Here is a 22,841-nt window from a genome sequence, read left to right on the forward strand (position 1 = left end):
AATTTCAACACACACAGACATACAAACACACACACACACACACACACACACACACACACACACACACAAAAAATTTACTGAAGAGAGATCAGTAGGTCTTACCAGGGACCCCAAAGAATCCATGGTATTAAAACAAACCAAAATTTGAAAAACAAAACAAAAAGGAAAATAAAGCTCAAAAGAAGAAAAAGAAATGGAATGAGCAGCTGCAACATTTATATTTTTTTTTTTAAGTATCATCACTTAATTTGTACTCTATCACTTGGGGTAAAGTAAGAGCTGATACTGTTTACCCTGCTTATAATAAGAAGAAAAGGAGACATCACAATTTTAGAGGAATTTTTCAGGGCAAATGTGCTATTTATTGAGGGCTCACTGTGTGGATTCTTCATCGCCAGCCCAGCACCACTTTTCTCCATCTGTACTTTCTGCACCCCTAGAAGAAAGGCTGGAGAGCAGTGGGTTCTTCTGTCCCCTGAAAGCAGGGCTCCAAACAAGGTCCTGTCAAAGAGGAGCACCCTATGAGCTATTGACATAAGCAAGGGGAAATTCCTAGCCCTTCCAGCAATAACAAACAGGCTCATATGCAGGGAGTTGGCTGGACTTGAGTTTCATGGCACTGGTTTCAGTGAACTTACACATGATGTCAGCTGGCTGCTGTTTGTGTCATTTCTGCAGCTCTCCAATCTTTGGAAAGCCATGGTTTTCCCTGCTCCTCCCCTGGTTTATACAAAGATTTAGTAAATGGGTGAGCTAAACCCCTTCCAGTTTACAAAGGGTCTCCCATGCTAAGAGAACTATGTGCTTATGACAAACCAGGAACAAAGCAGAGTTTAATAGCAGACTTGGGCTTCTTATAACAGACAGGTGAGGCTATTTACAAAATTTGAAAATACAGATAGAAAAAAATGAATAAGGCATAATGCCTTAGGCTAGGCCCAGCGGGGCAGCCCTTACCTTCCCAGTAGAGGGAGCTAGAGAGGATCAGTTAAGAATCCAGGGAGAGGCAGTTTCCTTACCAGTGTTCCTCTGTGCTGTGGTAGGAACTAGGAATAAACACCCCATTTCTTGTTTCTCTGTTTTCCTTCTCTCTTCTCTTCTGCTGACACTCTATCTAGAAAAAACAAAACAAAACATGGCATCATAGCATCCTGTCTGCTTTCTTCAAGAAGTCATTATGCATTATGCAGGATAAGAAGCCTCTTCTTGGGAGAGAATCAGAAAAAGGCAAGAAGGTGGAAACAGGTTGTTGAGAAGGGAATGCACTCAACAGAAAAATATAGGCCTATAAGAACATTTAAATAAAATAAAATGTAAAGAGTTTTTCCAATCTAAAGACAGTACAGTAATCCAAAGAAAGCTGCAGGTAAGCAAGCCACTTTAAGAATTTGACGTCCTCTTCCCTTTCCCTACTTTGCAAAGCTAGCTCTTCTGTTGTGTCCTGTGTGTTCACACATTCTAAAAAAAAAACTTCACATAATATGATCCTTGAATTTAAAATAGTTGATACAATTCAATTCAGTGGATGCTGAGGTTGGCTTTGATTTTGAAGCCTCTTGGAAAAGAAGAGGAAAAACTTTGCACAACCATTAGACCTCAGGTACTTCTGCAGAGATGCCCGATTTGAAACTGCCCAGAGAACAGGAATCCCTGGTGGCTGTAGCCTTGATCTCTAGCCCTGAGCATGTGTCAGCCTTTGTGGTGCCTGTACCAACATCAAACCTCACGTTCAAGGGCAGTTTTAATGAGGTGGATTGGACTGGATGTTTCAGGGCATGGTTTTCAACTTCTAGCATCTGCAATTAAGAACGATAATCACTTACAAGGGAATAAAGATGAGCTCAAACGTTGAACACATGTAGATATTTGGGCTACAGGGAATCAATCTGCCCATTAGAATGCTAATGAATGCAGAATATCCCCAATTCTTAATGAATTGGTTAACTAAACAGAGAGGCTGGGGTGAGACACAAGCATGGTTATTTAACATAGAAAATCATGAAGGCTGGATGAATAGCAATTACATAATTAAAAAAATAAACAACATTTGAGTCTCAATTAATCCTTATTGGTTGTTCAGAAACACCCACCAGAATCTATTCCAATCCATTGCAAACTGAGCCTTTCAAGTTAAAACAATTTTAACACTTGCTCTCTGATATAAATATCCTAATTAAAAATGTTCAAGATCAAGATGATCCATTTAACTGGAAGAGCAAGGGCAATTAAAGGCTAATTTGGTCAAGGAAAAGTGTATTATTCTTCATGTTCAATTATAAAGATTCTATTGCTTCAATTCAGTGTATTACTCTGCAAAACAAAACAAAACAAGTTATTCTATTCTCAAATTATAATGAAGACATTGGGGGTATCAGGTTAAAAAATACCCATAATCCTGATAAAAGTATGGAAGACTGAATATAAAACTGTCATTCAAGATTAGGAAAACAGAAGCAATAGATGTGAGTGAGTGTGTGTGTGTGTGTGTGTGTGTGTGTGTGTGTGTGTGCACGTGTCTGTCTGTCTGTCTGTCTGTCTATTTGCATATCTACATCTCTGCTGGGAGGTTAATATTAAGGAATTGGCTCACATGATTGGGAGCTGAAAACTCTCACAGCTTCAGGGCAGGCTAGCAAGCTGGGAGCCAGGGAGGCCTATGTGGCAACTGATGACCTAAGGCAATTTAAAGGCAAAGTTTCTTCTTTCTCTGGGAACCCCCATCTTTTCTCATAACACTGCCAGCTCGAGGGTTGGGGAGATGTTGGTAAAATGCTTGCCACACAGGCACACAAACCTGGGTTCGGATCCCCTAATATTGATGTAAACAGCCAGGCATGACATTGTCCATCTGTGATGACACTGGGGAGATGGCTCAGTGGGCAAAAACATTTCCTGCACAAGTCCAAGGGGCCTGAGTTCAAATCTCCCCAGCACCTATTTTAAAATCTGAGCATGACCCAATATTCCCTGTAACTCCAGTGCTGTGGGGGGAGTGGAGAAGGTATTGCAGCAGTCTGCTGGCTGCCAGCCTTGAGGACGAGAAAGCGGGAACTCCTTTGGACTCCTCTGGATTCCATGTACATACAGGTATGGACACCTTCCTGCCCCCAGCACACACCCCTGCTGTCACTGACTGAGTGAGGCCCCGCCCATATTGTGGAGGGTAATCTGCTCCTACCCTGATTCTGATGTAGTCAGTCTGTGGTGCTGAGGAGGCATTAGAAATTTTAAACCACCCATTTCAGCTAAGTACCTTCTTCACCCTGCTTCCCATTCTTTTTTTTTTGTTTGTTTGTTTGTTTGTTTGTTTGTTTGTTTTTTCGAGACAGGGTTTCTCTGTGTAGCTTTGCGCCTTTCCTGGAGCTCACTTGGTAGCCCAGGCTGGCCTCGAACTCACAAAGATCCGCCTGCCTCTGCCTCCCGAGTGCTGGGATTAAAGGCGTGCGCCACCACGCCCGGCCTGCTTCCCATTCTTGCCCGTACTTTTTTCAGACTGTAGCCATCCTTTATCTTTGGTCTTATATTCTGCTACTTCAGTGACCTATGCTCATCTATCTTCAGAAATGTTAAATGGAAATATTCAGAAATACACAATTCACAAATCTTGAACTGCATTCTGTTCTCAGAAGCGTGATGAACAGCGAGGGGTCCTATTCTGTCGGGGAGGTGAATGATTCCTTTGCTTCATGTGTAGTTGTCTTTTCTTCTTACTCTTTACTCTTTGGTGGCCCACCACCCAGCTCCCAAATAAACACACCAAGGCTTATTCTTCCTTATGAATGCCCAGTCTTAGCTTGGCTTGTTTCTAGCCAGCTTTTCATAACTTGAATAATAAGTCTATCTTTTGCCTCTGTGCTTTTACCTTTCTATATACCATTCTTTACTTCTTACTCTGTGGCTTGCTGTGTAGCTGGGTGGCTGTCCCCTGATGTCCTCTTCTCCTTCTCCTTTTTCTTTCTCTTCCATCTCTCTTCCCTCCTATTTATTCTCTTTGCCTGCCAGCCCCACCTATCCTTTCTTCTGCCTAGCTATTGACTGTTTAACTCTTTATTAGACCAATCAGGTGTTTTAGACAGGCACAATAAAAAGCTTCACAGAATTGAACAAATACAACATAAAAGAATACAACACATCTTTTCATCATTAAACAAATGTCCCACAGCATAAACAAATGTAACACATCTTCAACATATATTCCACAACAACCATGTATCTACATTGTATACACTGTCAGGCCATTGTATTGGTCTTAAGCATCAGGTTGGATCAGTGTTATGCTTAAGAGCCCTTATCTTATGAACCAATGACCCCAGAGCACAAGAGTAGTGATTCTGGCAATGCAGATGAGCCAAAGAGAAGCTCCAAGGAGCTTCTTTAAGGAAAAAGGTGAAAGTTTTTAACTTAAACAAAGAAAAAAATCATCTGCTGAGGTGTTTAAGAACAAATCTTCTATCTGTAAAATTATAAGGAGAAAAAATGAACTGTGTTAGTTTTGCTGTTGCATCTCAAACTTTAAAAGTTAGGGCTATAGTATATGATGGGCACTTAAGAAGGAAAAAGCATTAGTCATAAGGGTCAATACCACCTGTGGCTTCATGCATATGCTGAGGGCGTCTCTGGGTGTGCTTCCCAAAGATTCTAATAAGAGGGACCATTTTATGGAGATGTTTGAAAAACCGATGCCCAGAAATATGGAGATTAAAAATTAGTTCTAAAGCTGGAGAATGGAAAAGGAAAGATAATCACAATCAGCATGGAGAACTTTAAGGCAAAACAAAAGAAAATCCCCAAATTAAAAGCAAGTGAGGAGAACAGACAGGTGAGCAGCTGCAGATCAACAACAACTATCCTAATCAAGAAAAAGGTGGAATTTGATATCACACCTGGTTCTTTTCTCAATCCTCCTAAGTTCAGCTAGATTTTAAATTGTATCATGCCTGAAGATCCCTGCCGCTGTCCATCACCAACCACCAATAATTATCTCTTAGCAAATCAAACTTTTCAAATACCATTTGGTGTGGTCCGTACTATAGCAGAGAAAGAAGTCTTAGGAAAGGATGATAGTTTTCTAGATATTTGGGTGGATATTTTAGGAGCAATTCTGAAGGGGATTTTTTTGAGCAACATTTTTTTTTCCAGGGTGGGTCTGTAGAACACAGACCTTGAAATGAATTTTGAAGAGGTTTCTTGTCTATGTTTTGGAACACGGTTTATAATACTCCCCATCTTCGGAGATTCGTATTTTGTTTTTAGTAAATCTTGCTATTTAGAAGCCTGTTCAAATGTATTTAACCTAGTATTTCTCACATCCACTGTGCACTCCTGTTTATCCATGCAATGCATCTCAGCATCCCAGGAAGCATGTTTTAGACAATTCATTTAAGTGATGAAAAACTGAAAATAAATCTATACAATAAAATAATATAACTGCATGTTCTTTCTGAATTTAATGACCTGGGACACAGTCCTGATCAATGCTTGCTTCATTCAGGCTGCACATCCCTAACTTCCTTGTCACTGAACTGAGTTCTCAGACTTGAAGTCACTGCTACTGTACCCACTGCTGAAATCATGCAAACTTTGCAGAAAACCTCTCAAACAAACAAACAAATGAACAAACAAATTATTAGCTGCCTTTGCTAAATTCATTTCTTTATTAAAATTTGCTTCTGGGAGAGAAATGGACTGCAGAGGTGGTTAAGTCTTCATGGGAGAGGCTATACACTCCTATACCCAAACTTTAAAAACATGTTTTTGATCATGTTTCCTCCTCTCCCAGTTCTTCCCCAGATTCTCCCATCATCAAATTTTAGGCCCACTCTCTCTGTCTCTGTCAAAATAAAAACAAAACACAAAAGTAAAAATCAAAACAAACAAGCTATAGACCAAGAGGAAAAAAATGCCCCAATAAAGCAAACCTCAATCTCTAGTGAACTGATTTGATTGGAAGTTGCTCAAACAGTGAGATCCTTTTAGTGGTCAATGACATCAATCCTTGGGAGCATTCACACTAGAAGTTAGTGTGGAAGAGCCATTTTTAGCTCTCTCCATGACTCAAGGTGAGTCTTAAACTGGGGGTTCAAAAAATAACTTCACAGATGGCACATGCCTGTGGCTAACACTCTGGAGAGTCCTTATGCAAACTGTAAAGAGGCACTTTATCTGGGCACACAAATGACAAAAGTACCTCTACTTCTGCATCTTCTGCAGCATCTGGGTTTTCTGTAGCCTCACACCTGGACCAAGGCTTCAGTCTACATTTCTACCTTCTCTGGTTCTCTAGTTGGAGCCTTTGTGTTCAGCAGTTTAAGCAGTGCTATGATGTTAGAGGTGGGACAAAGGTGGGTCCAGCTGGCAAGGGAAGACATTCTAGACAGAGCAGAATGGGGAGCAAGTATAAACTGAGGTGCTCAGCCTTGTAAACTTCAGTGACTCTTGTCCAGCATTAATATACCACAGTCAATGGTAAGTGTTCAGGTTGTTTCTTGGTATCTAAGATAATTCTAGACCCAAGTCATTATTTAAAATGAAAATTCTCACATAGTATTTTAGTAGCAGTATACCGTGGATCAAAATCAATTATTTTACAAGCAAATTTGTTAGTACATTCATTTACTCCTCGTTAAACAAACAAATTGAGCAACTTCAAAGAGTATGACACAGTTCTAGTCCGAAGGGATACCATGGAGCACAAGTTTGTTATTTATTTTGTCTTTTCTGTGCTTATGTTCTAGCAGAGGAGACTTTGAAATATGGACAGCTGATGCAGTGAGAGTCTTAGTGAGTGGGACACATGGGGGAATATAGGAGTAGCCATCGCCTTAAATCTTAACCCTAACCCAACTCTAACCTGATCCTAATCCTAACACTGTTCCTGACCCTAAATCTTATCTAGATCTCACCTTAACCCTCACCATCCCTCCAAAGATAGTCTGATTTGACTTCCTTCAGGGCCAATGGAGCTGTCCTGAAGGGATATGTGAAAGGCAATGAAACAGTTAGAAAGAAAACAACACTAGAGAGAGTTTGGAGGATCACAGAGAAGGGAGGACTTGAAATCTGTATAATGCTGAATAGAAAAGATGAGTGGTCTGAACTGAGGATGCATTTCCAGATGAAGTACACATTTTTTCACAGGCTTTCTGCTGTGTTATGCGTTGCCATGACTACCGAGGAGCAAAACTGAAATTGAATAGAACGCTAGAGTAGTCCAGGAGATATACAGTGGTTGTAAGGATAAGAAAGTGGTTAGATTGGGAACCTATTTAAAGGTTGGAGGTGGCTTGTTCAGATGAACACCCATCGATAAGGAAGAAGCAATAGGATGGAGGGAGATGAGAGAGAAGGTACCAAGGAATGATCCTCAAATTTCTGGATAAGGCAGCCTGGGAACTAAATGGCACCATTTAATGGAGCATATAAGCAATTCTGCAGGAGAAGTGCGTCAAGCTGTTGAAATAATAGAACTAGGTTTGGATATTGTGTATTTAAATAGTCTCTGAGATGTTCAAGTGGAGACAGCTACTCAGAGGAATACTCAGGTCTGGAATGCTACCCAGAGAAAGGATGCACAAAGAAAAGAGGGCCTGGGATGCCCTTAATGGAAAAGAGACGTGTGTATAGGGACTGAGAATTGCAAGAAGAAGAAGAAGAAGAAGAAGAAGAAGAAGAAGAAGAAGAAGAAGAAGAAGAAGAAGAAGAAGAAGAAGAAACAGAGATACAACCAGAGATTCTGGTAACACTGAACTCAAAAGAGGCAATGCTGCTGAGAGAGGGTGTTGCCTGGAGTCTAACAGCAGATGGAGTATAAGGAAGGGCTGAAAACATTCATCACACTTGATAATTTTGAAGCCTCTGCTGACTTGAGCAGATAGTCTGCTCAATGGTCATTAGGACAGGGTTCAGGGATCACCCAGAAAGCAGAAGTCAACTGGAGAAATGAGAAGACAAATTGGCAAGAGGCTGTAATGAAGAGGAAGGAGAGGAAGAAAGCCTTGAGCTACAGCATGCAAGTGTGGTGTGGTGTGTGGAGGCATAGCTTCTCCGTTATTGGACTGAAGAAAAGAGCTGGAGAGAATGTAGATATGATGGTGTCAAATAGAGAAAAAAAGACTAGGGAGCCTAGGGAATGGAGGGCTGATGTTGTATAAAATCCTTAAAGAAGTTGAAATAGAATGGTTCAGGCTAGTCTTGGGTAGGATGATCTTTTGCCATGGAATAGAAGGTAAGGAGGGGAGGCTGAGTGTGGGTATGAACTGTGTGAGGCTGAGTATGGTATGAAGTAATCATTAGCAAAGTTAAGGCCATTCTTCCTTAAAACTACATTTTCCCTGAGAAATAGGCCTTAAGGATAGTCAGCTAAGAGGGATAGCCACTCACCACTCACTGAGTACTGTTTCTCATTGTGCTGACTCTCACTGGTGTCAATTGGAGCTTGCATGTGTGTATTCACAGGCACTAGAAGTTTCAGCTAAATTACGGAGGCTGGTTAGTGATCTTAGGAAGTCTCTCATTGGTTCTTAGATGGATGCATTGTTGCTTGGCCAGAGAACATTTCATATTGCACCGATTGAAAATCCAACATAAAGACTTGAAGCATTTCATTCAAATAAGAAGACATGAAAGAATTATACTAATAAGGGGTTGAGCTTCCTCCATCTGTCTCCCCCTCTCCTTTCTGCCTCATCTTTTGGTCTCATTCTCATAAAGCATTCAACATTTGCGAAGTTTACAATGCTACCTTTAATTCTTGACCTCAGAAGATTTTTTGTTTGTTTGTTTGTGGTTTTGATTTTTCTTCTTTTTCCTATTCAAGCCAAACACACATACATCAAAGCACTTTCTCTCTCTCTCTCTCTCTCTCTCTCTCTCTCTCTCTCTCTCTTAGGAGGTTGGCAAAATGCCAGTTGTTTTCAACCATATAAAAGACCCTTATAAAGCACTGGCTTAAGAGAGCAATTCTTCTCCACTCAGTTTTAGACTTTTCCATTCTAACTGGGTTTACGGATTTGAGAGCCCTCCCTCAGACAGAACTAGGTATTTTCAGAGAGGCTGCTGACCTACCTCCCTGGCAAGCAGTACGCAACCTTAGGAACATTAAGATTATGTTCAAGGCTGCCACAGTAGTGAAAAGCTACCTAGATTAGGATTTCAAAAGTACCTGAAATGACAATTTGGCCTGGAGGAATCTATGAGCAGTAGAAATGCCCCAGAATGGCTTCTTTGAGTAGGGTGACAACTTTATTACATCTCTGGTTCCTTTTCTTCTATTTCCTGTTCTCTTTCTGTTGTCAGTGAGAAGCCTTTGGCAAGAGAACAAAGGTGTCAGAAGGCAAAGTCAATCAAACGCCTGCTGATGTTCATGCCCCTCTTGTTTGGTAGCAAAAGCAAAGCACAGAGTGAGGAATATGTGTACTAGGCTTTGTTTTTTTGGGCCACCAACCAACTCCCAAATCATAACATGGGGACTTCTTATTAGTTATGAATGCTTGACCTAGCTTAGGTTCATTTCTGGCTAGTTCTTTTAAGTTATATTAACCTGTTTCTCTTTATCTACTTTTTGCCTCAAGGCTTTTTACTTTTCTTTCCCTCTGTATATCTTAATTTCACTGATTCTCCTGTTTGACTGGCTGGCAGATGCCTGGCTCCTGGCCCGAGGCATCTCCTTAGTTCTCTCCTCTCTTCTTTTGTTCTTTACTTCTGAACCTAGATTTCCCTTCCTTTTTGTTTTTCCTGTCAGACCTGCCTAGCTACTGGCCATCCAGTTCCTTGTTAGACCAATCAGGTGCATTAGGCAGGCAGGTGAAATATATGCAACACATCTTTACATCATTAAACACATGCAGTGTAAACAAGTGTAATAATCCTTACATCATTAAACAAATGCAACATACCTTTACACAGTTAAAGTAATATTTTGCAGCATAAACAAATATAACACATCTTTGTCTAGTTAAAATAATATTCCACAACAATGATATCAAAAATTGCCTCAAAAGTGGAACCAGATGAGTGACTTCCTAATTCAGTCTCCTAAAGGTCAGCAATCCACAATTTCCAGATCTGTTTCTTTTTATTTACCAAGTCTTTTCTTCTTCCTTTTGGTCCAGGGACACACAGTGGTAAAGTAGATCCAATCTTTTTAAATAGTTAATTAATCAAATTTATTTTTGAGATTATAATTTAATTACATTTCTCCTTTCCCTTTCCTCCCTCCTAACCCTTCCATATACCCCTCACTTTTCTTCAAATTCACAGCTTCTTTTTTCACCAATTGTTATTGCATGCATGTATGTATTTGTATATGGATATATGCTCCAAATGTAATCTGTTGAGTCCATATACTGCTACTTAAATGTATGTTTTCAGTGGTAACTGTTTGGCACTAGACAACCAATAGGAGTGCCCTTAGGAAAGACCACATCTTCTGTTCCAAGCTTACCTATGTTGTTCTTTGTGTAGGGTTGTGGCCTCATGAGCTTCTCTCCTGTACAGTTGGATGCAATAATGGTTGATACAAAAACTACAGTCCTCATCTTAAAGGGAATAAGACATAGCTTGTTTTGAAGCCATTTTGAGTGACTATGACCCAAATTTAGATTGCCCCAAATTCCATGTTCCAACATGGAAGCAGTTTCACAAAGTGTTTATAGTTTTACAGTAAAAAGAAAGTCATGAATCAAGGCAAATTTAAAACATATTTGTGAGTCCATGAGATGCAGGTATGGTGAGATGGAGGAAGTCTTTTTTATTGGCCCAACATGCTATCTGATGGCATTCTTAGCTTTTGGATTTGTAGAAGCTAATAGCTTGCTAAGTTAGTAGATTCTAAATGGTTTATACCTATTAATCACAAGATGTAAGTTCCTACACAGAAGCAGGCAAGGAATGGCTGTTCTGAAGGACTGTACCTCGCCAAGGATAAGGTGATTGGCCTTTGGACCTGCAGTGTTCCAGTCTCTCCACAATACCAAAATCAGCCTCTGTAGGCATAGCTCCTTTCCAATAGTCACCCACAGCTCCCCCTGGTGGCTAAGCATCACATTCACGCCTGCATCTAAGGCTTAGGAAACACAGTGGAAGAGGGGGTGGAAAGACAGTAAGAGCCGGAGAATGGGGGTAGGAGGCGGAGGACTTTGCTGTGAGATTGTGTCTCCTAGCAGCATCAGGAGCTATATCTAGAAGGACTCACCACAATGACTACGCAAACATGAGCTGAACAAGGACAACACCAATGACCCATTTTTTCCTTCTTTTTTGTTAATTAATCAATTAATTAATTTTTCCCAGTTCAATAACAGTTTCTCCACTCTCCCTCCTCTTCTTCAAAGTTCTTCCCCCCATTCTCACCCCTACTCCCTATTCATTCTGTCTCTCTTCCGTTCAGAAAAGTGCAGGCCTTACATGTATATCAGCCAGTCATGAGATATCAAGTTGTACCTCCTCTCCTATTAAGGCGGGATGAGTCAACCCAGCAGGAGGAAAGAGTCCCAAGAGCAGGCAACAGAGTCAGAGACAGCCCCCACTCTTACTGTTAGGAGTCCCACAAGAAGACCAGGACACATGACTGTAACACATGTGCAAAATGCCCATGTCAGTCCTATGCAAGTTCTCTGGTTGGCGGTTTAGTCTCCATGAGCACCCCAAAGCCCAGATCAATTAACTCTGTGTGTTTACTCTTGGTGTTCTTGGCCCCTCACCTCCCTTCCTATTTCCAATTTACAGGCTAAGGCATATTCTTTTCAGAGACTTGTCACTGAAACATGCCTCTCCATCAAAAACTAGCCCTTCCCCTCTTTGGATATCACCCCATGTGTACCACAAAATCCTACCACAGTGAGTTAAAATTATTTACCTTTTCATGTCATGATTATACGCCTAAGAGTCTCTAAAGGCTTCACCACAAAGTTCTTAAAACTAATGATTGCTTTCAGCAAAATGGCTGGAAGCAAAATTAATATACAAAGATCAGTACATACTAAAAACAAACACCCCGAGAAAGAAATAAGGTAACTCTCATTCACAACTGCTTCAGAAAACAACCTTTGAATTAAACCTAATCCAGAAAGTGAAAGACCTCTACAATGAAAACTTTAAAACACATAAGAAGGAAATTCAAGAAGGTACTAGAAGGTGAAAAGACCATCCATGTTCATGGATGGAAAAATTTAATATTCTGAAAATGCCTGTACTACCGAAAGCCATCTTCAGATGCAATGGAATCCCTTTGAAAAGTCTAATGTCATTCTTCACAGAAATAGAGAAAACAATCTTAAAATTCAGGTGTCCTGGACAGACAAAGAAACTGTGGACAAGATGAACAGTTCTGGAGGGATCCCTATATTTGACTCCAAGTTATACTACAGAGCCTCAGTAAACAAAGTATTATGGCACTGGTACCAAAACAGAAATCAGAGAGATGGAATAGAATACAGGATCCAGTTACAGTCAGGATTCCCTGATTTTTTTTTTTTTAGAAAGATACTAAACTCTGCATTTGGGGAAAGAGCTGCTTCAGGGAACCGTGCTGGGAAAACTGCACACCCACACCTAGCACAGTGGAGCTAAATCCCCATTTCCCACCCTGTAGGAAAGTAAAGTCTACATGAGTCAAAGGCTTTAATGTAAGACCTGAGACTCTAAAGCAGTTAGAGGGAAAAGTAAGAAAAACATCTTCAGATATAGACATAGGCAAGAGCCTTCTGAATAAGAAATAATGCTGACATTGGCAGAGAGACTGTCATGAAATTAAGTCACTTCTGCACCTCAAAGGAAACAGTGAGAAATCTGCAGAATGGGAAGGAATTGTTTGCCAGATATATATCTGACAAAAGGTTGATATCTTCTAGAATACACAAGGGGGGGGACCTAAGAAATAATGAAATAAATGGGCAAATGAATAAACAGTTCTCAAAAGATAAAATATAATGGCCAGTAAATATGAAAATCATCAACATTGCTAGCAATCAGAAAAATGAAAATTGAAACTACATTGAGATTTCTTTCACTTTGCTCCAGTGAGAATGTCAGTCATTTAGAAGATAAATAACAAATGTTGGCAAAGATGTGGGAAAAAGGGGAGGTACCTTTAATGTGCCACTAGTGGGAATGCGAACAACCACTGTGGAAACAGCATGGGGAATTCTCAAAGTGTGACATATAAATCTAAAATAGGATCACGTCTAAGTAGTTACCTGAAAGACTCCAGGTGAACTTATTACAGACACACTTACACAGTGGTGTTTACACTATTTCACAGGAGCTAAGCACTGGCACCAAATATCAGCAGAGGAGTGGATAAAGAAAATTTAGCATATATACACAATGGGATTTCAGGCATAAAGAAGAATGAAGTAATGTACTCTGCAGGAACATGGATGAAAATAGTACCAATCATATTATACATATGAAGTCAGTCTCAGAAAGACAAATAGCACATATTATCATCGTTGTGGATTCTAGGTTTAGTCAAATACATAGAATCATATGTGTATCTATGATATATTATAAACAAACCTACTTAGGGAACAAAGAAGACCAATGGGAGGAATGAGTTTGAGAGAGTAGGGGTTACGGGAATATGCTTGAAAAATCTGTGTATAAAATTCCCTTAATTGTTGTGGATAGCTGTTTGTGCTATGCACTGAAGCCACACCCCTAGAGAAGTAGCAGGTGGCTGTTAGGTACCTGCCCCTGGGGTGTGGCCACTGGGGAATCCTTAAGACCTGAAATGTACAAATGTGCTGCCCTCTCTTCCTACCTGGTGGTCTTGGATGTTGGTGTGATCAAGGCAGAGCTCTCCAGAGAACCACTTTGGACCATGCCCCACCCCTCCAGGATTCTGCGGCCAACTCCTTTATTCTGGTTTTGTTAAACCCCAAGTAAATTCCTTTGACCATCAAATAGACTCCATGGATTTATCCCATTACTTAATAGCCTGGTACCATGTATGATTTATATGCACCAATTTAAAATATTATTTCAAAAAAAAATCTGCTTTTTACATTGACCCCAGGCTCCTTGATTCTCATTCAGTTTTGTTTCCTTAGCATTCTTCTCCGAGGCTGAGCCAAAATACACCATTAGTAGTTTTGAGTAAGTGATTAGAATCATTGAGACCTTTCATGGTAAAGGTAGGAATTAAACAAGATCCCCAAACCCTGGAGCCAAGAGGACTAAATAAAGCATACTGGCATTTTGTTTTCCATGAAAATCTAGAATAGAATTTGTGAAGGCTTTCATAATGTAGATACTAACTCACTCCACTTAGGTATTTGCTATTTAAAGAACAAAATCTCACCTAACATTAATGGATTAATGTTCGCACACACAGTATTTGCACAGCTGCAAAACTGTTCGCAAACAAGATGTTTGAGCTTCACTTTCTTTATGCAGGACATTTGGGGACCAGGTGACAACATGAAAGCTTTCATAGGGAGTGTGGGGAACTGTGGGAAGCAGCATGTCCATTAAAAACGTTGTTTACAGAAATCCTTTGATGGGTTTGTGTCTTCTTTGGGAGGGAGAGTGGGGAAGCACTCTTTTTGGTTTAGCAAGCCCTTTAGCAAATGTCATGAACTAGGGGAAATATCAGCCTGCATAGGCAGGGGTCTAAACAGTCAATCATCATTCTGACCACATGATGGACCACACGGACAATCCCTGAGCTATTAAAACAAAGTCTTACGGAGGATTTTCTGAAGCCTATTACTTCAGTTCTCCAATGTCCTTACTGAATAGGGAACTATGTTGGTAAAATTTGAGAGAACCTATTTTTATCCTGCTGTGTGATTTTTATCCTGTTGAACAAAGTAACAATTCTACCAAAGGCCAACTTGGCAGACCAATGGGTTTACTGCAGTTACTGACAAGAGTGTGGCTGTGAGATTACTTCCTTAGAGGTACAGGAACAACTCAAGGTAGCTGCATCACCAGAAGCCCAGCCCAACAAGAGTGACAAAAGCTGCCATCCTTGGAGATCTCATGCACACCATGTGGGCAACTTGATAGGTCAGATATCTCTGGCAGCTCCACTAGGATGAGAGTCTCCTCCCCGGCCTGCAGTGTGCTTTATAGTCCCACACTCTAAAGCTTCCCATGGTGTCCAACATCCTTCTTTTGAACAGTTGTGCTGAGTGAATGCCTTAGCTAGTGTTTCTATTGCTGTGAAGAGACAGCATGATCATTGCAACTTTTATAAAGGAAAACATTTAATTGAGGTGGCGGCTTGTGGTTTCAGATGTTCAGTCCATTATCATGGTAGGCAGACATGGTGCTGATAAAGTAGCTGAGAGTCCTCCATCTTGCAGGCAACAGGAAATGATCTGAAAGTCACACTGAGGGAAGCTTGAGCAAATGAGACCTCAAAGCCCACCCCCCACAGTGACATACTTCCTCCAACAAAACTAGGCCACACCTACTTCAACAAGGCCACACCTCTAATAGTGCCACTTCCTTTGGGGGCCATTTTCTTTCAAACCACTACAATGAAGAACCAAAATAGTTTAATTAAAGATGCTAAGAGGTTGGGCACACAGAGAAACACTGGAATCAGCTTTAGTCTAGTTTGTTTCTTTATCCTAACTCTTGGGGTCTTGTTGGGGGAACAGTCTTTGTCTCTGTACAAACATATTTTTGTTCAGTAGGCCATTGCCACTGCTCTTGATTGCTCACCAGAGCTCAATGTGAAGACTCTAAGCTGAAGATATCACACACTTTGGTCACAGGACATGGAGACATCAAGTTGGTACTGACCAGGAGCACCTGCTGAGTAGCTTTCATAGAAGTTGGTATTCAAGCCCATAGGAGGAAAAATCATCAACAGCTCTACCCATCCTTGAACCTGTGAGCTATGATAATATTCCCATAGATGCAATAGTGGCATGAATGTTATGGGAATGGCCAATCATTGGATGGTTTTGAGGCATGTTCCACAGGAGGAAACACATGTATGGTACTATAAATCTGGTCAAGAACCCATGCTTGGGAGTTTCACAGGTCCCAGGGTGAACCTGACTTCTATTATTTTGCTAAACTGACATAGTAATAAACTGCTCTCTAAATTTCTATTCCTATAACCATAAATTATTCCAACTCTCAGGCTTCATCAGAGGAGTGCTGTGGATATCGTTCTATATAAATAAAACACTGATGGCCAGTGACCAGGCAGGAAGTAGGTGGGACAAGGAGAGAGGAGAATTCGGGGAAGCGGAAGGCTGAGGGGAGAGACACTGCTGCCACCGCCAGGACAAGCAGCATGTGAAGACGCTGGGAAGCCACCAGCCACGTGGCAAGGTATAGATTTATAAAAATGGGTTAATTTAAGATACAAGAACAGTTAACAAGAAGCCTGCCACGGCCATACAGTTTATAAGTGATATAAGCGTCTGAGTGATTATTTTATAAGTGGATTGTGGGACTGCGGGGCTTGGTGGAGCCTGGAGAGAAGCTCTCCAGCAACAAATGGCGCCCAACGGCTCGAGTTTCCACCTTAAACCTGAGAATATTTAATAACCAATTCTAAACAGAGCCAAAACCAGGTTCCTGCTTCTTGTCTCATACGAGCAGCTAGACGCCGCAAAACACGGGTTTGAACACTGGCGGGTTCCTGGCGTGTGCGTTTGACCGGCAGTATGGCGGAAATGAGGCATCTGCCAGCGGCACATTACGCTGTGTGGTAGATTTAGTCTTTACTAGTATTTAAAAAAAAAAAAAAAAAAAAGGTTTCTGGGCTACACCCTGCTTTGATAAAAAGCTTAGACCCACTATTTCTGAGACTTGATGACTCCCAGAGCTGGCGGAAAACGTACCACCGCCATGTTGGTAAGCTGAAGTGGGTGGAGCCAGCAGCCACAGCGCGGTTTCAGTCTTAGAATGGTGCAGTTTAAAGCAAATAGGCTCGAGGTAATATAAAAAATAAGCCACGTAAAGATGGCTACCACACAGAGAATCTGGATTATGTTGTCTTTGATATTCATAACTGAAGAAAAACATTTGATTGCAAAAGCTGTTCAGTTATGCCAAAATGTATATTTTAAAGGTACCTTGACTTCAAAATTTGGATATAAGGATATGTTACTTTGGAAAAGAGGTTTTGCTTTTGTTTCCACAGAAAGCCAGAGACTGTGGATTTGTTCCAGATTAAGATACATCAGGTTTCACCAGCCAAGACCCCCTGAAAGGTCTCTGATGACACCATGGCCCAGATGATCCAACATCCAGAGCGGTTTCAAGGCAACTGGTTCACACAATACAGCCTCACGGACTACCCCATAGGCTTAAAATTTTCTTTGCTTCCCCATAAGATACAGCGCCCCCCTCCAGCATGAAGTAGTAAGAGATGCTACGCCCAAATTCCCAAATATACCAAGCTGGCTTTAGAGGTGGAATTGGCTCACTCCCCCTCTAAACCCAGACATATTGCTTTTAAAAAAATGGTTAAGAGATTCTTGTGTCCCAAATCAGAAGAGCCCTCTGGTGTGGGACAGAGAAAAACCATTATTTTTATTTAAAACAGGTTGATTATAAATGTGATCTCTTTCAAAAAAAGTAAAAGGGGATATGATTAGATATATAGGAGGATGTGGAGATGATAAGATAAAAGGGTAGATTAATGAACCTACTTTTAAAGAACAACTTGTTTAAAATGTTTTACATTGGTATAGATTTTAGTTTATGTTTAAAATGTTTTACATTGGTATAAATTTTAGTTAATTGATACAAACTTGAAGTTAATTTTGTTATACTGTATATATTTATTTCTATTCTTGTTTGAGGTATTACGTTTATGTAACTCATTTAAAATTGTAATAGATAATTAAAAATAGATTAATAATTAGTCATCTATGATAATCATATTTGTAGCCATGTTAGTTAAGTCTTCTAGATATACATAGATATATTTCAGATAGATAGGTAATCTTCAAACACTTCATAGACCTAGAGAATATGGCATTCAAATAACTTAGAATTCTGTTGACATGAGACACAATTGCTCCTGGCTGCACCAATTTGATCCCGAGAGAATGTTGGGCTTCTAAGACATTTCCATTGGGAAGTTTGTCTTCTTGGCACAAAATGGCCTACTGGGCAAAGAACTGCCCTTGCCTTGATGGCTGACAGTACAAATATAATGCTGTCCTTTCTGGACAAGCGGGACACAAGGAAAGCGACCACTGTACTCTGCCAAGACAGGGTAAGATGGTCTCTCAGAATTCCTACTTCTAAAAATGGTCTGTCAGAGACTCTAGGCCTGTAGCCAATTTGAATGCACCAACAATGCTGAGAAACATTAGGTGACTGTCCAGGCTGCCAGCTGTCTTGGTCTACTTTTGCAAGATTCCCGAAAGTTGCTTGCATCCATCTACCATTTCTCAGGTACCATTATGTTCCTTCTCAGGTCTTTGATGTGGTTGAAAACTAGATAGTTGTAATTTCCTCAGTTATGATAAAAGATAAGTTAGATATAAAACCTTAAACTCACAAATATAAGATAGATAGGACATCTTCTTTAATATTGTAACTGTAATTCTTGCTCGATAATTGTTTTGTTATATGTAATTTTACCATGTTAAAGTTAAAACCTTCCTTTTTAAAAAAAGAAGAAAAGGGGAAATGCTGTGGATATCGTTCTATATAAATAAAACACTGATGGCCAGTGACCAGGCAGGAAGTAGGTGGGACAAGGAGAGAGGAGAATTCGGGGAAGCGGAAGGCTGAGGGGAGAGACACTGCTGCCACCGCCAGGACAAGCAGCATGTGAAGACGCTGGGAAGCCACCAGCCACGTGGCAAGGTATAGATTTATAAAAATGGGTTAATTTAAGATACAAGAACAGTTAACAAGAAGCCTGCCACGGCCATACAGTTTATAAGTGATATAAGCGTCTGAGTGATTATTTTATAAGTGGATTGTGGGACTGCGGGGCTTGGTGGAGCCTGGAGAGAAGCTCTCCAGCAACAGAGGAGTTTGTTCAGTGAACTACAATTAGTGCAGAAACTCACAGATTATCCAAGTACAGAGTGACTACGAAGTGCTCAGCCACAAACATGACATCTGTAAGTCATCTTCTCTCTACAAGGCTCAGGGACTACTTTAGAATATGGGTGGAGAGATTGGAAGAGCCAGAGGTCAGGAAGGACTGGATCAAAATACTGTCCTATGGACACAAAAGGACCACTGTGCTCATGAACTCACAGCAGCTGTCCGTGTCCATGCAAGACCCGTGCAAGATCTGAAGAGCCACTGGAAGTTGATGCCTTCTGGGAGAGTCAATTTTCTTTAACAAGAGTGTGGTACCTTCAGTTGATGGCCCCACACCTATGAATATATGAGAAGCACAAATGGACTGAGTGCATTATATAGAAGAAGGAGAAGGAGAAAGTGAATAAGGAGAAGAAGAGGAGGAGGAGGAAGGCGAAGGGTTGAAGAAGTGAGAGTGGATCTGATGGGAGTTAAAGGGAGCCCTAAGGAATGAATATACTCAAATTACATTGAATGCATGTGGTGATTTGAATGAAATGAGATGGCTGGTTTCCTAGCTTGCTTTCAGTTCTGCTCTGGTCCTGTAGTTCCTCACTATGCCCAGCTTCTCCCCTTTTGGAAAGGTAATATATATTATGTGCCATATATTGAAAGCATGTAATTTGATTTTTGATTTTACAGGAGATTACAGTTCAGAGGTTGACTTGGGTTGCAGAAAACAGTATTGAGACTGTGAAAGACCATGGGGATTTTTGAAATTGAACTAAATGCATTTTGCATATAGGGGACAGGGAGTTGAATGTGGTGGTTTGAATAACATTTCCTGCACATGCCTGATCATTTGAACACTTGGGCCCAAGTTGCCTCTGTTTGGGCAGGATTAGGGGATGTGGCCTTGCTGGAGGAAGTATGTTACTGGAGGCAAGTTTTGAAAGTTTAATGACTTGCACCATTTTGAGCTGGCTTTCTCTGTGTCCTGCTTGTGACTTGAGACATGAGCCCTCAGCTCTCAGCTTCCAGCTCCAGTGGCCATGTCTGCCGCCTGCTGTTCCCACCACTGTGGACCATAACTCTCCAAATCATAGATCCTAAATAAATTTTTCTTCTGAAGGTTGCCTTGGCTATAGGGTTTTATCATAACAATAGGGAAGTAACTAATATAACACATTATGAAATTCTCTATTATTTAATAATTCTCAATTTTATGATAAGTATATACATTCTCAACACAAATGTGATACGTTTTTGAAGAACCAGAGGACATGAGAGCTGGCTTTAAGAGAGAGAAACACCCCTGTTGTCTAGTGAAGTGAGGTTAGTGAGAGCAAGACCTAGAATTCCAGGTCAGTAATGACAGTGCAGAGTATCCAAACGCTCCAAAATGAGTTTCCTTCAGTAAAACTATCCTAGGAGGTCCGAACCAACATATCTCTAAGTCCCCAATGTGGCATACTGAAAATTTCAAATGTCCCATAGCCTCAGCCATCCTGCATTCTGTGCAAACTCATTAATAAATGACAAACGTCTTTGTACTTTAATGAGGAAACGCTATGAAAATCAAGGACAAGTGATGGGAGAATGTCTTTCTGTATGCTGCGAATATGTGTGTTCTCAGATTGGTCGATAAATAAAGCTGTTTGGCATATGGCAAGGCAGCTTAGAGGCAGGTAGGAAATTCAAAGGGAGAACCAGGAAGAAGGTGGAGGTGGTGGGGGGAGTGGGGTGGGACACCAACCAGCTAGCCACCCAAGGAGCAACATGTAATGGGACGCAGGTAAAGCCATGGGACATGTGGCGATACACAGATGAATAGTTATAGTATGGGCTAATTTAAGATAGAGAGCTAGCTGGCTATAAGCTTGAGCCACAGCCATGCAGTTATAATTAATATAAGCCTCTGTGTGTTTACTTGGGGGATGTGAGTGGAAGAGATTTGTCCCGACTGCCAGCAGGCCAGGACACAGGAAATCTCGCAGGTACAGAGAAGTGCATGAGTATTGAAAGTCTGATACTAATATATATATATAAAATGAGAGATGGAAATTAACTTTAAAGTTCCAGGTAGTTCAAAACACAGTGAGAGCAACTGCAGAGGCCTGGCTGGGTTGGTTTAACTAATTCACTTCAAAACCTTCATTAGGGAAACACCTATGCTATAGTATCAATTATGGAAACAGACACTAAGAAGTGGAGAAACTTGGTAGAAATCACCCAGCTAGTCAGTGCCTATTGGCTGCACAACCATTCAGTTGTTGGATGGGGTAGAGTAGCACCAGCTCCTCCTGTCTTTTCTCTTAGGAATGTGAGGCTCCGTGTCTTCCCCAGGGCTGTCCTTTTTTAAAATGGTTGCTGCCTTGTAAACCACAGCTGCCTGAATCAGCAACTGCAGCTCCACCACTACCAGCAGCGGTTAGGATGCAAGGGCCTTAACCAGGGGAAAATCTGTTCCCTCCGGCTCCAACTCTTGCAAAGCTACAAAGGGAACTTAATTAGCCCTCTCTCCCTCTAAAGAACTCAAGCTTCAAAGGTTAAGGTGGAATTCTGCTCTTCAGAGAGGTTGAATAGCAAGTAGCTCACCTCCTCTCCTTGTTCGCATCCTCCAAAAAGCCCTCCTGCTTCTCCTCATCTCTCCTTATAAACCCTTTTTCATGCGGCTCCTCTTTATCACTTCCTGTCAGCTAGTTGCTGACTCAGCCTCCTGAACTCAGGTGAATTTCATTTAATCAAACACATCTTTGCATCATTAGACAAAAGTTCCAGAGCACAAACAAAAGTAACACACCTTGAAATATTATTCTACAATACCTCAGGCTACATGTCGAAGAGCTGAGATGAAATCCGAGGCTGCGTGGCCCTAGAGTTCATGCTTACAAATGGCTATACCAAAGAGGTGTTTATTAACTGACTGGCACTCATGTTAGAGGCAACAGCCATAGTCGTTTGACCTTTAATTACTCTTCATGGCTCATTGCTCAAAGGGTATAACAATACTTCTTTTAAAGGATTGTCTTAAGGGCTTCAGACTACATTGTAAAGATTCGAGTATTTGGCATATATCATAGTAAGTTCCCAACACATGCCAGTTACCGTTATTATTTACCAAATTTTGTGCCAAGCATTGCACTCGACTCTTTATGTATGTTATCTTACTTAACTCTCACACCATCCTCATTACATAGACATCTATGCTTATGTTATGGGTATGGGAACTGAGTCTCAGAGAAGCAAAGTAATTTGATTAAAAAAAAAAAACCCACAGCTAGTCAGTGTCTAAGGCGACATAGTTATTCAGCTGTTTCATAGAGTAGCAAGACACCAGTGCGGTTTACTTTTCCTCACTTAGAAAATTCCAGCAAAAGAACAGAGAGCCCAGCCATCCCATAGAGGACTGACCTCTTGCTGGCTTTGATGAGCTCCTGCCCTTCCAGCGTTTCTTGCCTCAGCTTTACAGCTCTGCACTCGCAACTGTGAGCAGATAAACTTAAACCCACAGCTGAAAGAAGAGAGGAAAACACACACTCATGTGCACTCGGTGAGCTCCTGCAGTGTTCTCCAGACAAACATGAAGTAGCCCCATCTGAAGTAGCTTTCCAGCTGGCCTACTGACAGGCTCAGTCACTGCACAAACCCTTTCCTTGTCCCTGTTTTTCCCGATGCTCCTCCCATGGGTGAGTTGGCACATTCATCGAGAGCTGACAACAGGCTCATTAGTTTAGGCCTTGTAGATTATTCAGACTGGCGTGGGTGGGGGGAGTTTCACAGGGAATCTAAAAAATATCTGGACAGACTAACCATAAAGGTTAAGTAATCCAGATGACTTTGTGAGTTATTATAGGAGAAAGAGAATAAGTGGTTCTATC

The 22,841-nt window shown here is 41.0% G+C and overlaps 1 long non-coding RNA gene across 1 annotated transcript; it reads right to left on the reverse strand.

The window, feature by feature from the left end:
• Positions 1 to 277: 277 nt before the first annotated feature.
• On the reverse strand, positions 278 to 22,588 carry LOC121824016 (uncharacterized). The gene is made up of 3 exons (XR_013045901.1): positions 22,375 to 22,588; positions 1,020 to 1,114; positions 278 to 501 (listed from the first exon to the last, which is right to left on the reverse strand). It is a non-coding gene; the product is annotated as an uncharacterized LOC121824016 (long non-coding RNA).
• Positions 22,589 to 22,841: the final 253 nt, after the last annotated feature.

This window comes from Peromyscus maniculatus, chromosome 19 (genome assembly GCF_049852395.1).
Source record: "Peromyscus maniculatus bairdii isolate BWxNUB_F1_BW_parent chromosome 19, HU_Pman_BW_mat_3.1, whole genome shotgun sequence".
NCBI lineage: Eukaryota > Metazoa > Chordata > Mammalia > Rodentia > Cricetidae > Peromyscus > Peromyscus maniculatus.